This window comes from Phodopus roborovskii, unplaced genomic scaffold, assembly GCF_943737965.1.
Source record: "Phodopus roborovskii unplaced genomic scaffold, PHOROB, whole genome shotgun sequence".
In the NCBI taxonomy this organism is placed as follows: domain Eukaryota; kingdom Metazoa; phylum Chordata; class Mammalia; order Rodentia; family Cricetidae; genus Phodopus; species Phodopus roborovskii.
Window position 1 is genome coordinate 18514 of NW_026126167.1, and position 11214 is coordinate 29727.

Genomic DNA, 11214 nt, shown 5'->3' on the forward strand with positions numbered 1-11214 from the left:
TCATCGTCTCTTACGTCATAGGCCGTTTTCTGACACTGATTATGACGGAGGATGATGTCTCTGTGTAGGAGAGTTTCCCCCTAGCTACTACAGTGTGGCTTTTGGACTGGAGAGGGTAGGACAGAGTGTGATAGTAGCTGTAACTTGGGGGCTGAGCTTTCACTCTGGGGCTGTGCCCCAGCCCTCGGAGTGTAGGGCTGTAGCCCCAAACTCGGTGCTTCAGCTTTTAGTGTTCCATAGGAGAGTGTTTTTTTTTTTTTTTTGACTTTATAGGACAGAGTGCGATAGTAGCTGGGGATAGGGGGCTGAGTTTTCACTCCGGGGCTGTGCCCCAGGCCTCGGAGTGTAAGTCTGCAGCCCCACACTGGGTGCTTCAGCTTCTCTTGCTCCAGCTCTCCAGGACTCTGGTGCTGGAGGTCAGAGTGCCATTGTTGATGCGTCCAACTGAGATAAGGAGGTGGAGAGGGCAGTGGTGCCAGCCAGCCCCAGAACCCTTCCCTTTCCCAGTGCCCCCCTCACTGTGCTCTGCTCTGCTGCTGTCCATGTGTCCAGCTGCAAGGCCCCCCATCATGGGCACAGTGATGGCGGTGACTCGTACTGCCACCGTGGAGTGCCCATGGAGGATTTTTGAGCTGCTGCCAGTTCTAATTATCTTCATGTTCTGTGAATTTAAAGTAAGTAGTGCCATGCTCATGGTTCATTTGCCCATGAATAAAAAATGTTCTATGGAGGTTCTAAATGAAATAAGGATTTTGGTCATTTTCATCATGTTGGCTGTTTGGGGAGAAAATACACAAAATTAATCCACAGTTGAAGTCTATTGCCTATAGAAGTACACATGCAAAACAAGGGAAGGGAGTGATTATTTTTCCTTGGGTTGTTGGGAAGTCTTTAGACTGAGCAAATAAGTTTCAGTACATGAGGTGTGAAAACAGCATGCACAGGAGCTCACAGCATAAGTGAGCCAAGGGCCTGATGTGAAATGATGCTTACTGTAGACCAGTGGGTCTCAAGGATTGCTGTGGGGTGTGAGATCTAGCACAGGATCATCAGTGGTGAGACCCTTAGAAAAAAATGTATACATATTCCTGATAGTATGAGAATCAAATGTCATGGAAAAAAAAACACAGGAAGGAGAATTGATAGGGGTAAGGATAGAGAAGTTGGTCTTAAATGGGGCAAGAAGAAATAAGAGCTAAAATGAGTGTGACTTTCTTGATTAGCTGTAGAGAGGGGTGGGATGTGTGGAGAATCTAGAATAATCCCAAGTTCCTGGCTGTGTCAGTTAAGTTACTGAGATGGGGCTCATGGGAAGAGAAGCATATTGTAGATGAGAAATGATTTCAGATCACACACATCTCCCTCAGAATCCACAATTAGGGCCTAGGGAGATGGCTCAGTTTGGAAAGGAAAGTGCTTGCCATGATCTGGATTTGGAGCCCTTAAGGCAATGTAAATGCTGGGTGGAGGTGTGAATAGAGGAATCCCAGGTTCACTGGTAATCAGTTTATCAGAGAATGTGTGAGCTCTAGATTGAGTGAGAGACTCTGCCTTAGAAAAATTGAGGTAGAAAAGGAAGACATTACCACAGCAGCCTCTGGCTTTTCACATAAAATACACAGTCACCTAGCAGTTACCAACACTTATTTTTGATAAGGTTGTGGGTGAGGAACATAGAGGGAATTTGCAGACTTGGCTGGATTTTCTGTGGTTCAGTGGGCTGTGTGGATGTGTGTTGCATTTTGTACAGGAACGGTTCTCTCCCCTTCAGGATGGTGTTAGCTGTGAGTTTTCTATTGGTGCAGTTTTTCAGATTGAGAAAAGTAGTCCTAGTTTGCAGTCTCCTGATGATTAGAAGGTTGATTTTCTTACATATATTATTACTATCTGTTGAGATCTTCTTTTTCTTCATTTCTTTTACTGTGGATTATGACATTGGTTTATTTAACTGAACATTACATTGCTTTCTGTGTATATATGGTGTGTGTGTGTGTGTGTGTGTGTGTGTGTGTGTATAAATCCAAAGCCCCAAGAGTCGGTTTTATCCTTCTACCACATTGATGATGGGGGACAAACACAGGTCCTGAGGATTGGTGGCAAAGTTTTTACCTTCTGAGCTATCTTTCTGGCCCAATAATATTTAAAATTTTTATTTAGATTTATTTATTATATATAGTGTGTTCTTTCTCCTTATATCCCTGCAGGCCAGAAGAGGGCACCTCATTGCAGATGGTTGTAAGCTACCATGTGGATGCTAGGAACTGAACTCAGATCCTCTTGACAACTAGCTAATGTTTTTAACCATTGTGAGATCTCTCCAGCCCTTGCCCCCACATATTTTTTCAAAATCTTTTATGACTATAAATTTTCCTGTTACACACTGAATTAGTTGTTTTGTGTAAGTTTTGTGTTGCATTTTATTATTACAAAAAAAAAAAAAACCTTTTGTATTCATGGATGTTTTGCTCTTGCATGTATGTCCATGCGTCTCATGTTTGCTGTGCTTAAAGATGCCTTAACGGGTGTCATATTTCCCTGGAAATGGAGTCATAGATAGTGGTGTGCCACCAAGTGGATCCTGGGAACCAAACATGGGTCATTTATCTACAAGAATGACAAATGCTCTTAACTGCTTAGCCTCTCTCTCCAGCCCTTCCTGTTTTTTTTGTTTGTTTGTTTGTTTTGTTTTGTTTTTTGATAACTAATTTTAACCCGTTGTAATCAGAGAAGATGCTTCTCGACATGGGAATGTTTTAACTGAATTTTTACTATTTTAAACTATTTGTATGTGTGTGTGTGTGCTTGTAGCTTCAGCTGCCCAAAGAAGCAGCAAGAGGGCATCAGATCTCACAGAGCTGGAGTCATGGGCAGGCACTTAGGGACTTCTTGACATGGATTCTGGGAACTGAAGTCTGCTCCCCTGCAAGAGCAGCAAATGTTTTCAGCTGCTGAGCCATTTCTTTGGGCTTGGCCCTGTGATTTGATTATTTAAAGGATCAAAACAAAAAACAAACAAAGAAAACATTGAGGTGTGTTTTAGCTTAGTGCCTGGATTTTTTCTGAAGAATCTTCCATGTACATTTGAGAGTGAATGTATTTTCTGCTACTATTGCATAGTATTTTGCTAGTATGATAGTCTAACTTATTTGTAGTGTTTTTACCTTGTTCTCTTTTCATGCTGACTCACTGAAAGTGAGATCTAAAAATAACTAACTTCTGTTGATGAACGGTTTGTTTTATCCTTACTTCAACAGATTTACTTCATTTTGTGGTTCTCTTGCATAAAATCCTACATCTTAAAGACAGAGCTAGCCTTTTCCATCACATCTTGGTTTCTAGTAACAGTTTTAGTCTTAACCTTTTTTATCTGCTATCAGAGGAGTCAATCTACTTGTTTATGATCAGTTAGTATTGGGGCCTGGTGATAAAGACTAGAATAACCCACTGAGGGAAGATGGATTCAGGAAGAGGTAATATATGCAATTAACTGCAGGCATTACTCTGTGAGGTGTGGAAGAATATTTTAGAGGGTATGTGGAGGGCTTGGTTATACATTCATAGTCTTTGGAGGGAGATAATGGAAATATTTGCCATGCCTGAATATCTGTTCTTGTGATCCTAGAGCCAAATCGTTGTTATCATTGCCTTGCAACATGATATCACACTTTTGTGTATGTGGCTCAGGTGAGAAAGAGAGAGACAGGACCAGGATAAAATATTTTTTAACCCTTTTCTGAGCCCTTGTAAGGTCAGTCCTGTACGTTAAGGATCTAAAACACAAGGTTAAAGGAACTCTCCATGAAACCCAGACAAGAGGCTGTGCACCTACACTTTGGATCCTTTCTGGAGTCAAGATGTAAAAAGGAAAATAAAGATACAGGGAATAAAAAAAGAATATACTATTGCATGTATTTTTTTGGTAGAAGTTAATAAGCTGTAGATAGCAGCTTGTAAAAAGGTCCTTGTCATGTACTAGCATAAAACAGGTTTTATAGATAGTAATTATCTAAGGATTTGTTGTTCATTTTGTCAGACCCCAAGGAGAAGACAGCTGTGGAGTTTCTAGATGGTGTATGTTGATGCCTGGAAAGAGTCAAATCCATAATTTCGATGGTTGTTTTTCAAAGAGCTATTTTCTTTTGGGGCTCAAAGTGCATTAATTTAACTCAAGAGACAGGAAGGAAGGGTTTAAATCCCAACTCTGAAGCTCTGTCAGTTGTTTCTTGTCACTCTCCCTTCCTCAGAGGACAAGCTGCAGGTCAGTGTTTTTCCTCTGCAGGAAATGTTATTTCAAACCCAGTGCATAGGGATCAATCATGAAGTTGAACTCAGGGAAAAGAACACACCCCAGATCATTGATACTTTTCTTTTTTACTGGATTTTAAAAATCTTTGGTAGGGATGGTGTCCCTCACCCATCTCCTAAATAAATACATGGAGATTTATTCTTACTTACGAATGGCTGGCCTTAGCTAAGCTTTTTTCTAGCCAGCTTTTCTAAATTAAATTATCCCATTTCTCTTTATGTGTTGCCTCTGAGCTCTTTTCCCTTTATTTATTCTATATGCCTTGCTTTCCTTCTTACTCTGTGACTGGTGCCCTTGGTGTCCTCCTCCTCTTGTCCCTGGATCTTCTCTAGGTCTCTCCTCCTATTTATTCTCTCTGAATGCCAGCCAGCCCAGCCATCATTAGAATCGCTGATATGTGTGGTTGCCATTGCACTGCTTACCATTTTCTTATTTCTTTGGAGAGTATACCGATCAGTAAGTAACCACTTATAGTAACTGAATGGTCATTCTAGGTTTTTGGTTTTTGTTTTTTAAGTTTATTTCCTTTTATGTGTATGACTGTTTTGCTTGTATGTATGTGTGTGTTACGTGTTCCTGGTCTACAGAAGTGATTAGTGGGCCATTGTTGGATGCCCTGGAGCTGGAATTACTGATGACTGTGAGCTATAATGTCAATGATGGCATTGAATCTTGATCCTCTACAAGACTAACAAATGCTCTGAGCCATTTCTCTCTAACCTTCATTTTGTGTTTAGACTGAACAAATAATTGGAGAAACTTGTTATGTGCATCTGCATACTCATGTGTGTATGATACACACAAAAGAAAATATTTTCTTGCTTTTTAGTTAACAAGAATGAACCAGTATAAAACACTGTATTTGATTTTGTTTTCTCTTCTTTCTTTTCCTTATTCTCTTCATCCTTCCTTCCTTCCTTCCCTCATTACCTCCCCTTCCTCCATCTCTCCCTTCCATAATATTCATAATATTTTTTTGCATACAGAGTTTCAAGAGATTTTTTTTATTGCCAGAATTCACTTTATTATATCAGGCTGGCTCCCATCTCACATAGATCTGCCTGCCTATTCCTTCTGAGTGGTGGGGTAAAAGATATACCATGTTCAGCAAGTTAGTTTTTCAGGATTACTAGTCCCTAAATGTGGAGTTAGAAAATTAAACCAAATATTTACATATCTCAATTGCAGACAAATACTTAGGGCACAAAAGGATTTATTTATGGGGATTGATTTTAAAAAGTATAATATTTAAAAAGTTACTTGTATATGTATGTGTCAGGTATGTGCATTCCATGATATGGGTATGGAGTTAAGAAGACAAATTTTGGGAGGCAATTTTCCTACCATGTGGGTTCTGGGGATTAAACTCAGATTATCAGTCTAAGTGGCAGATGCTTTTACTTGCCAAGCCATCTCATTGGCTCAGGATTGAATTTCAGATGAGTTAAGTTCTAAATTGTAAAGCTATTATCATGAGTCATTACCTTCTCTTTTTGTTTTCTCTTTTTACTCAATATCCAGTCTCTGATGGAGAGCTTGCTAAGGATGAAAGACTGGAATTCTGTGCTTGGGGAAGATGTAACTGATGATAGTAATCTGGATGTAGCAGTGAACAATGACTTAGAGAATAACGTGCACTGACTTGTGGCGACTGGCTCCTTGTTTCCTCTTCATTCCACATGTGTATCGAGCTCCTCATATACTTAGACTTGGCACATTTTTTCTATATTCATGAAGTACCACGCACTCTTTCCACCTTATTTAGCTAGTCTTTTGTGTAAATCTTTCTTTACCTCTTCAGAGTTGTAGACTTCTTCTCTTTTGTTCTTCTCTATAGCCTATATTTCTTCATTATAACAACACAGCTCTTAAGTTCCATAACAAAAGGGGAACTATAATAAGGTACAGTAAGGTATATTTGTATTTTTCATTTTTATTTTATAATAGAAGAAACATAAATTCTATTTATGTTTAATAGTACTTAACTTGGAGCCATGGTTCATTAATAATTTTAGTGTTGAAGCCACGATTGACTAATTAACTTGGATGCTGTAATGCCATAAGAATCTAAGCATAGTTAAGTCCATGGACACTGTTTATGTAAATATTCAGTTCTTGTTGGGTCTCTGTAGTGCACTGTCGATCTTCCTGAGTGTAGGTCACTCTACCTTATGTAAATTATTGTTTTTATTTTAATTACTCTTTTTACTGAGACAATCCTCTTGTCTTAGCTGTGAAATGTTGGAATTAGAGTCAAGAGCAAGTAAGCTCAGCCTCAAATTGTTTAATTTTGGCTGGAAGACGGGTTGCAAGACTAGATGAAGAACTGATGCATTAATTTGGATGTGTTCACTAAGTATGGCTTTATTTTTAACTGTAGGTAATCAGCCTAAGGGAGCTTTGAGGAAGCTAATATATTCTACTGAGGTTTGTATTAGTATGTAAAAATCTAGATGAGAAGGAGCAGGACCTACAGCAGAGATGAAATCTGTGTGTCCTTATGTAACTAATTTAAAGATTGCTTTTATTTTTTTTGTATAAGGTTATGTGATAAATGATTAGAATTTTCTTTTTCTTTGGTGCATTATTTTTCTGTGCATTGGTGGTTTGCCAGCATGCTTGCCTTTATGAGAGTTTGAGATTCCCTGGAACTGGAGCTACAGACACTCGTGAGCTGCCATGTGGGTGTAGAGAATTAAATCAGGGTCCACTGGAAGAGCAGCCACTGCACTATCTCTCCAGCCCCTAGGATTTCCTTATCAATTTCTTTTTTATATCAACTTTAGAAATTCTTACAATTAGAGTATTTAGAAATGTTCAAATTGTACACTCATTCCTTCCATTAAAGATATCTTCAGAAATATTATTGTTTTGTTTAATCATTCACCTTGTTCATTCTTTTCTTCTGGTTCCAATGGTTCCATATACTCTTTTGAGAAATAAGTAATAGCTGTGTTTTCTTCTGGTTTATTCCCTCTGTCTGTTCTTAGTTAATCTGTGTAAAAAGTCCTGATTGTATAGGGTGAAGGCTGCTTTAGCAGCTGCACTGATGTCTTTATGTTGTCCATGATAACATCATCACAGGGAAAATAACTGCAGAACAGTAGTATGGGGTATATTGGGGATTGTGTGTGTGTGTGTGTGTGTGTGTGTGTGTGTGTGTGTGTGTGTGTGTGTGTAATTGATAATTGCTTTTCTTCTTCTTTTCCTTCTTTAAAGTTAAGCACTTCGTTAAAAACCCTAGAAGGAGACAGAAACCAAATTTATACTCAGTTATCTGAAATAGATGCAACAAATGATGATCTTATAGGTAAGGGTTCTTGACGAGCATGTCTCCTTAAATAGAATGAATTACTTCTGAGTTTTACTGTCAGTGGTAAAGGTACTCCATTTTCTCTTATATTTATGTAAATTATTAAAAGCATGTAAGAATATGGAGTATGATGCATCTTTGTTAGGGTTTCTATTGCTATGTAGAGACACCTTGACCATGGCAACTCTTATAAGGAAGACATTCATTGGATCTGGCTTATAGTTCAGAGTTCTAGGGCCTGCAAATGATAAGTATACCATAAAGTAGTATTCCATAGTAATTGCACTGCAGAAGATCACACAGGCAGACATGGTGCTGGGGAAAGAGCCAGGAGTTCTATATCTAGATCTGCAGGCAGCAGGAAGGAAGAGTGCCACTGGGTCAGTCTTCCTAATAGTGTCACATCCTCTGAGCCTAGAGTGACATTTTCACTCAAGCCACCACAAAGAGTACAATGTTGGATATAGTTTTAGATGTTAAAAAGTTTTAAATTTAAATTTTTCCTTACATTTTTTAAAATTGAGAAAGTGATCTTCAGGAATTGAGCTTGCAATGTCTACTACTTTAATATATTCATATAATTTATTAGCATACACAGTAGTGGCTTTAGACCTATAAAATATATATTTATTAGGGAAAGCATTAAAAAAGTTTGCTGGTTTTGTTCACATTGAAAAATAGTTTTTTCCAGTTGTGTTTGTGCTGTAAAAGGTATATCACATCTCACCTTGTTAATGAAATAAATTCATATGTTTATATCTGAAGAGAATGGATGGACATATTCAAATGTCTGTGCTGGTTAACTCAGAATGGGAACACAGGCATTTTTTTTTTATTTCTCCTCATCTATATTTTCTTTTCAAAACAGGCTTTATTGATCCTGTTACACTTGCATAAATGATGCAACATAAGACAAAAGCTTCTGCTTGGGGAGCTTCATTTCCACCTGCCTGATGCTCTTCCTGCCTGTTTCTAACTCTACACCTATGATCACAGGCAAGGCTCCTTCACTGATTACACAGCTGAACATAAACATACCAGAAATCAACAACAACAAAATAATCCTCTCAATGAATACAAGAAACGTCAATATGTAGTCAACCATTGCCATGGCTGCCCAGAACTTCACATTTCTTCCTTTTCATTCTTAACTTATTCTGTATTCCAAACGATAGCCAGAACCATTTGAATCTGGACCTATGCTCTTTACCAGACTTCATCATTGGGAGGCCAGCTTCAGTGTACTTTATCTTCTTTATTACCTTCAAGACCAGGGTTGAGATCTGACGAGAAAAAGACCAAAAGGGTCTCAAAGGCCTTTAACTCTTTTAATGAGAAAAATGCTTAAAAAAGATTGAACCATTGGATTAAATTGCTCTACTCATTGATTATAGTAATTGTATTATTATTAGACCTGAAAAAACACTAGTCTAATTAAAAAAAAATGCTGCTATCTGAGATGAATGGTATTAACAGAGTGGAAGAAACAGAGAGGAATAGGCACTCTGTTCTCAAGGCAGCTTTATCGAGGCATACATTAACATACATGTATCTTAGTAAGAAGTACCAGTGTAGCAAGCAATTAGTTCACCAGTTATTCCATTGTTTACTCCTTCTCTTGGCCAGTCTTAATCCCCCCCCCCACCAAGTAATACTGGAAACTCTTGTGTGTGTAGAGCGTTCCTCCAAATCCACCTTTTCTTTTTCCATGGTGTTTTTAAAAATTATTTAATGTTTTTTATTTATTTACTTTATTGGGATTTTGCTCACATATATGTCTGTGTGAGAGTGTCAGATCCCCTGGAGTTACAGACAGTTTTGAGCTGCCCTGTGGGTGATCGGAATTGAGCCAAGGTTCTCTGGAAGAGCATCCATTGCTCTTAACTGCTGAGCCATGTCTCCAGCCCCAACATTCTTTCCTTAATGCGTCATAAAATTTTTCAATAATTAATTTTTACCATATGGGAGCATTTTTCTCTAACCATTTCTCATCTCCCATAGTATCTGGCCTTTTTGGTAATAATTTATAGTGCTCATCCTTTAAATGCATGTTTCTATGTAACCCCAGGTTTCTTGAAGTCTTCACATTTCTACCTCAGCTTCTCACATGTCTGCTTTATATAGGCTTAAAATTACTGCACCTGGCCTGTACAGTGCCCTATTATAGTGTGTGGGTTCAGTGCATAAAAGCCCCTTCTTCTGAGCCTTATGGTCTGAATTCAGTCTCCACTGGAAAGAGAGAACAGACCCCTGCTAGTTGTCCTCTGACCTTTGCCCACCTGGGCATGCAGGCTCAGGTGAACACACACACACACACACACACACACACATACATACATACATACATAATTTTTTAATTGAGCTATACTTTTTCCCAGTCCCCTTCCCTCTGAGCCCCTGCCTTCCACGTCTCCCAAACACTTAGTTTTAAAAGTTTTAAAATGAGATAAAGTAATACACTAGAAAAAAAGAGCTTGAGTGTATAATGGTAAAATAATTTATATTTTTTGTAAGACTTCTTTGCATTAGTATGATTCAATTATATTACAGCTTATATTGATCATTGATTTCTTGATAAGTGACTTGTTAGATTTGGCAGATAGCATGGATGGGCTTTTTTTTTTTCTGATATAGCTTTAGAATTTTTGCAGAAGTCACCTCTGCATGATTTCCTGTACATGTTCCCTTTGCTATTACTGTATTGACATAAACTTTTCTTTTGGTCCATATGTTTATTTAGCTTGCATTTTAGAATAATAATATCCCATTGCATATAGTTACTATACTTTTCCTTGTTATGATTTTGAAACTGCCCTTTTGAAGTATAATGCATTTTTTCTTGTATTCGATTGGTTCACATATGTTTTGGGAATGATACCTTAGAGCAGGTCAGAGTTGAGGATCTCATTTCAATATTAGAGCTGTGTAGAGTTGTAGTAATCATAATGAAAGAAAAGTGAGATATGTAAAAATAATGGTATGCTAGTTCATACAGAATTCACAATCACTTATAATTGATAATCTATTTTGTGTGTGTCTGTATCCATATGTATATAGAGGACAAAAGTAGATATTCAGGCTTTCCTTCAATAGCTTTCCCCCTTATTCATTGAGAAAGCTCTCATTAAACCTGGATTGTGCTGCTCAGTGAGCCCTAGGGATCTTGTTTTTTTCCCTTTCCAGCACTCAGACAGGTCTTATATGGGTGCTCATGACCCAAACTTTGGTCCTCATGTTTGTTTAGCCAGTACCAAACTGACTGAGCTATCTCCCCAATTTTGTGGGTGATTCAGTAGTATAGCAGTTGACATAATGGAAAAGTCATTACTCTTTCCAGCCTTCATTTTGTTTGAGACTTGGTCTCACAGGAAAGTGGAAATGAGCACTTATTATCAGCTAGTTTGAATGACAGCACATGAACAATTTTGACTGAAAAAAAAATGCTGATTTATTATGGTACTAGTAACTGAACTGTTGTCTATAGTAATTGTCTATAGCTGTATGTCCCTGGGCATGTCCAATCTTGTCAATTATCTTATTTCTTTAAGATTTATTTATTTATTATGTATACAGTGTTCTGATTGGATGCACACCT

At 38.0% G+C, this 11214-nt stretch overlaps 2 non-coding genes across 2 annotated transcripts; one reads left to right on the forward strand and one right to left on the reverse strand.

Moving 5' to 3' along the window:
* Window positions 1-3735: 3735 nt before the first annotated feature.
* Window positions 3736-3857, forward strand: LOC127218555 (small nucleolar RNA SNORA26). Its single transcript, XR_007834205.1, has one exon. It is a non-coding gene; the product is annotated as a small nucleolar RNA SNORA26 (small nucleolar RNA).
* A 4941-nt stretch (window positions 3858-8798) lies between these two features.
* LOC127218553 (small nucleolar RNA SNORA61) lies at window positions 8799-8927 on the reverse strand. Its single transcript, XR_007834203.1, has one exon. It is a non-coding gene; the product is annotated as a small nucleolar RNA SNORA61 (small nucleolar RNA).
* Between the last annotated feature and the right edge of the window lie 2287 nt (window positions 8928-11214).